General features: G+C 42.6%; 1 long non-coding RNA gene across 1 annotated transcript in view; it reads left to right on the top strand.

Moving 5' to 3' along the window:
* The first annotated feature begins 1,447 nt into the window (after positions 1–1,447).
* The window catches only part of LOC131404733 (uncharacterized), an 84,671-nt gene continuing 80,118 nt past the window's right edge, over positions 1,448–6,000 (top strand). Inside the window, exon 1 of the long non-coding RNA XR_009219840.1 lies at positions 1,448–1,596. This is a non-coding gene — a long non-coding RNA (uncharacterized LOC131404733). The remainder of the gene's footprint in view (positions 1,597–6,000) is intronic.

The following is a 6,000-nucleotide window of genomic DNA, read 5'->3' as shown; positions in this document are numbered from 1 at the left end:
AATGAAGGAGTACCTAGAAACTGAAAATCCAAAGAGAAAGGGAACCCATACTATGTATAAACTCTTCCCAGATTTCTGGCTGATCTCAGATTCATTATTTAGTGGGACAGACTAAAAACAGCCCAGCTAAGGATGAGAGAACTGAACTAAGATTTGAGCTGCTATCTAAGATAGAATTTTCAGTCCAACTAAGTTGATTACATGCTTAAACAAAAACTTTCTTTTTGGGAGAATATAACAGTCCATTCAAAATCTTCAAGATACAATCCAAAATTACTTCATTTTTCATTTTCAAGTATTTTCATTTTCAAGTATTTTCAAATTTTTCATTTCAAGTATTGTATTCTTCATTTCTGATTGGTTCTTTTTTTATATCTTCCATTTCTTTGTTGACATTCTCACTGAGTTCATCCATTCTTCTCCCCAGATCAGTGAGCATCCTTAACACTCTTTGTCTGAACTCTCTGTCAGGTAGGTTGCTCATTTCTGTTTCACTTAGTACCTTTTCTGGGGTTTTGTCCTGTTCCCTTACCTGGAATGTATTCCTTTGCCTCCTCATTTTGCCTCTTTAGAGAAAGAGTGTCTATGTGCTTGTGTCTATGTATTAGGTAGGTCAGCTACATCTCCTGCTCTTTGATAGGTGGCCTTATACAAGTGATGCCTTATGAGGCTGCAGTGTGCTTCCCTCAGTTCTGAATGTTCCAGGAGTGACCCCTATGTGGGCTACGTGTGTCCTTCTGTTGTGGCGTGGTTGCTTTCCCTGTAGGTGCCCAGGGAGGCTGAGCTATGCTCCTGGTCAGCTGTTGTAATGCTCAGCTGCTTGTAGTTGTCGTGAGCCCTTCAGTCTCTTTATCGGGTGTGGGAAGCCCCAGCACGGTTGGCTGCAAGTTCTAATACCACATTTGTGTTGCAGTATTTCTTTAAAGTGAGTAGGCTCCCAGTGTGGCAGGCAGTTAGGCTCAGGGGCTTACAATTGCTGTAAGTCTCCAGCCTTTAGGTCTCTTGTCAACTCTCTGAGGATTGCAGCTGGGTGGGGCCGGCCTCAAGCACGGGAGCACCCAATTGTTTCAGGCTTTGGAAGGTGGGGCAAACCCCCTATGTCTTTGAGAAGCACAGGTCTTCTGCAGCTGACAAGCCCTGCTGCCCACAGGTCCCCACACATACTCAACACAGTCCTGCCCCGTGTGTGTGTCTCGACCTCCTGAAGTGGACCCAGTCTCTCCACGGCGGGAGCCCCACATACTCCACCACTGCCCCACACTCTCCACCTGCTCCTTGTGCACGCCCTGCCCTACTGAAGTGGGCTCAGTGAACAGGCTGCAGAGAATCCAATGACCAATCTATGCAGGCCCACAAGTTGCCTGAGGGCTTGTTGTTGGGTGGGGCCCATCCCTAGGGTGGGCTGCCTGCCCTGGCTGAGCTGGGTTAAATCGGTGCTCTAGTGGGTGGGGCAGACCTGGGCTAGCAGGGCCCAGGGAGAACTCCAAGGGTGTCTGTGTCAGCACACCGAAACCAGGCTACGACAATGGCAACCACCAATGTCCCAGTCCCTGGAGAGGTCTCACCTCTCACTGCAATGCACTCAGAGGCTATCAGGTGAGTCTCTTTTCACCAAAACACTGTGCACCTTTCTTTCTGGTGATTTTAGGTTGCTTTCTGAAGTGGGTGAGTTTGCACATGGGCCCTTTAAGAGCGGGTTTTAATGTCTTTGTGAACCAGGTTTTCTGGGGGTACTCCCCAAGGTTTTAGTAGCAGGCAAAGTCAGATATTATGCCACTTGTCTCGATTGTGCTGGGTCCACAAAATGCCCACAGCGGGGGCGCTCCCTGGCTCAGGGCTCCGCTCCTCCAGGGAGGGCTGCGTACCTTTGGGCTGCTCCCCGGCAGCCATGAAGCTGGCGGCTTGTGAAGGCGGCGTTTTTTCTCTCCAGAAGGGAGTTTCTGCCTCTTCCACCTCAATTAGGATTGTTCTTTGTTGCAGGAGTTCCTCTTATCCAGTTTTCAGTTCTCTCTCAGGGGTTATTTTCCACAAGTAGTTGTAAATTGACTGTGTCTGTGGGAGGAGGTGAGTTCCGAGTCTGCTTATGCCGCCATCTTGACTTCTCTCCTCTGTAGTCATTTTGTATATTGATGAGGTACACCTGGCCCAGATGAGTGGGCTCAGTATATATCAAAAGTAAAAGTGTAGAACTTCTCCAACGTTATAAGGCAAGTCTGGAGACTTGACCTCCACCTAACCTGGAAGATGTTACTGATCTCTCTGCCCTGTGCCCAGACCTTGATAACTTCCTTTGGTATTTCTGTATCTTTTATATAGGCAAATGATTTGATTTACCCAAGCATCTGATCTTCCCATCAATCTAAGCTTCCTCTTGACTTTTATCAATACTGTAAATACTATCGTTGAGTAGATGAGTGATAACAGTGGGGTTGATGCAAAGTCCCCATACCCATTATGTCTAAATCTCTGTGAGGGAAAAGTTGGGACAATGAAGGGGAGAGGTATGACATTTGTGAAGTCCAGGTTTTCTTACCATCCGTAGTTTGAGAAACCTAAAGCCTTGAGATGTATAATGGGAGGTAGAATTTACCAGTGGGGCATAAAAGCTACACCATTAATTCCCAAATATCTGGTCTAGTGAAATAATCTGGAGAACAACAACAAAATCTATTATCCTGGTTATTGTTTACTGCACTGGTGAAAATCAATGAGCCAGTAGAGGGAGCCAAATAGCACAGACGAAACTTCTGGATGCCGGGACTTATTCAGAGCATCCCAAAAAACTGGTGACATAGTAATCTTGGGGACATCAGGTGTAGCTGTAAAACGCCAAAAAGTGGCAGCCAATAAAAACGTTGAAAAGATGAATTCTATTGTGAGAAAAATGGCAATTTCTCCTGTATCTGGGTACATTTTGGTAAGAATATTCTAAGTAAATGGGAAAATCTGCCGTTAACCCCCATATCACTAGGGTATGGAAGAGCCACCCTCTTTCCAATTTTTTATTTAATTTTTATTGAACTATACATACAAAAAAGTGCAATATCTTAAGTATAGAGCCAGTTGACTTTTAACACACTGAATCACGTGCATGTAACACCACCCAGATGAGGAAACAAAGTATTACCAGAACCTTCATAGCCCTCCGCATGCTCCCTTCCCAAAAGGGATCGCTGTTCTGACTTTGAACACTATGGATTACTTTTGCCTGTTTTTGACATTGCATAAATGAAATAAAACTGTATGTATTATTCTGTGTCTGGCATCTTTCACTAAACATTTTATGTTTTGAATTATCCATACAAGCATTCATTCCGTTGTTGTGGTATATTTCATCATGTGATATACCACAATTAATTTATCCCCTCTACTGCACAATGAGCATTTTGGCAGTTTCCATTTTGGGGCTAATGGAGATAGGACTGCTATAAACATTCTAATACATGTCCATTGTTGAATGGATGGATGCATTTCTGAGGGGTAATACCTAGGGGTGGAATTACTAGATCATAGAGTAGGCACATGCTCAGCTTTAGTAGTTACTGCCAAAGAACTTTCCAAGGCACTTGGATGAATTTATACTTTCACTAGCAGTTTTGCAGAGTTATGGTTGCAATACATTCTTGCTAACACTTGGTATTTTATCATTTTAGCAATTCTTCTGGGTACGTAGTGAAATTGCACTGTGGTTTTTGTTTGTTTGTTTTTAATATAGTTGCTCTTTTATTGCTGCTAGCACCAAGCCCAATTTACCTTCTCAGTAGATAACTACTGTACTTATACCTGAAATTTCTTGCGAAAGTTAGCCTGATCCCTCATGTATTTGTGAATGGTCTCTCTCTCTGTGTGCATGTGTGAGTGTATTTCCTTGACCTACTTTAACTCTTAGGAAAATCAACAACCGCTTAAAACATTTAACCAATTTTTTCTTTCCAACTTCCCTTTCTAAGAAACAAAATTCAGTAGCAGCTGCTTTACTTCTGCAAAGTTCTGTTATACTTAAAATTTATAGTTGAATGAGCAAATGCTCATTAACTCTAGAAAGAGTTAATTTGTCTTCTGGAATTTTTGCGCAGTATAGTACACTGAAATATTGTTCTTTTGCTGTATGCATGCATAGCTACAAGGAAAAAGGTTTCATCAATTTAGATGAAATGTAACATACACTTTCACGGTAAAGGACTTTTTAAAATTATTTTTTTAATTTTGTTTTAATTTATTTAAAATAAAAAAAAAACAAAAACAGTTCACACATTTCTCCCACCCCCTGCCTTTGGCAACCACCAATCTATTCTCTGTATTTGTGAGCTTAGTTTTTTATATATATATCTATATACACACACACACACACACACACACACACACACATATATTTTTTTAGATTCCACATGTAAGAGACATCATATGGTATTTGTTTTTCTTTGTCAGATTTACTTCATTTAGCATAATGCTCTTGGGGTTCATCCACATTGTGGTCCAACCATGCACTTTGGGGTTTTTTTTTTTTTGGTAAGTAAGATTGGCCGTGAGTTAACATCCATTGCCAATCTTCCTCTTTTTGCTGAGGAAGATTAGCTCTGAGCCAACATCTGTGCCCGTCTCCCTCTATCCTGTATATGGGATACTGCCACAGCATGGCCTGATGAGTGGTGCGTAGGTCTGCGCCTGGGATCCGAACCCGCGAGCCCCGGGCCACTGAAGTGGAGTGCATGAACCCAACCACTATGCTACTGGGCCGGCCCCGACCATGCTCTGTAGTTTTGATTTTAATTTCCCTGATGACTAATGAAGTTGATCATCTTTTCATATGTCTATAGGCCAGTTGGATATCTTTTTTTGTGAAGGCCCTTCAGGTCTTTTCTCCATTCATTTGGTGGGTTGATTACATTTTTCTTATTTATTTGTAAGAGTTCTTTATATATTTTAGATATAAGTCTTCACAGAGATATTGCAAATATCACTTCCCAGACTATGGCTTGCCCTTTCACTCTCTTTGTGGTTACCTGTATTAGCATGCTGGGGCTGCCAAAACAAAATATCACAGATTGGGTGGCTTAAACAACAGAGATTTATTTTCTCACGGTTTTGGGGCCTGGAAGTCTGAGATCAAAGCGTCAGCATGTTTAGTTTTTCTTTTTCGTGAGGAAGACCAGCCCTGAGCTAACATCCTATGCCAATCCTCCTCTTTTTGCCAAGGAAGATCAGCCCTGGGCTAACATCCATGCCCGTCTTCCTCTACTTTATATGGGATGCCACCACAGCCTGGCTTGATGAGCGGTGCTTCCGTGCGTGCCTGGGATCCGAACCAGCGAACCCTCGGGCCACCGAAGCGGAGCGCGTGTGCTTAACCGCTGCGCCACTGGGCTGGCCCCAAGGTATAGTTTTTTATGAGGGCTGAGAGGGAAAATCTGCTCCAGGTCTCTCCTTGGCTTGCATATGGCTGCGTTCTTGTTGTGTCTTCACATGGTCATTCCTCTGCAAGTGCACATGTCTGATATCGCTCTCTCTCTCTGTCCCAATTTCCTCTTCTTATAAGGTCACCAGTCATATTGTATTAGGGCCCACCCTAAAGACCTCATTTTAACTTAGCACCTTTTTAAAGACTTTGTCTCCAAATACAGTTGCTTGAACATATGAATTTCTGGAGGATATGAACATATGAATTTGTGGGGGACAAAATTCAGCCCAATTCAGTGACTTTTTTTTTGAGATATAATTGATGTACCATAAAATTAACCACTTTACAGTGTACAATTCATAAAGTTGTGCAATCATCGCCACTATCTAATTCCAGAACATTTTCATCACCCCAAAAAGAAACCCCATACCCTTTAGCAGTCACTCCTCATTCCTTCTCTCCCCCTATTCCCTAGCAACTACTAATCTAGTATTTGCCTATTCTTCGTATTTCATATAAATTAAATCATACTGTATGTGGTCCTTTGTGTCTGGCTTCTGTCACTTAGCATAATGTTTTCAAGGTTCATCTATGTTGTAGCA

This window comes from Diceros bicornis, chromosome 4 (genome assembly GCF_020826845.1).
Source record: "Diceros bicornis minor isolate mBicDic1 chromosome 4, mDicBic1.mat.cur, whole genome shotgun sequence".
Lineage (NCBI taxonomy): Eukaryota > Metazoa > Chordata > Mammalia > Perissodactyla > Rhinocerotidae > Diceros > Diceros bicornis.
The sequence above is the reverse complement of the archived record's forward strand: the minus strand, read 5'-3'. Positions and strand labels throughout refer to the sequence as shown.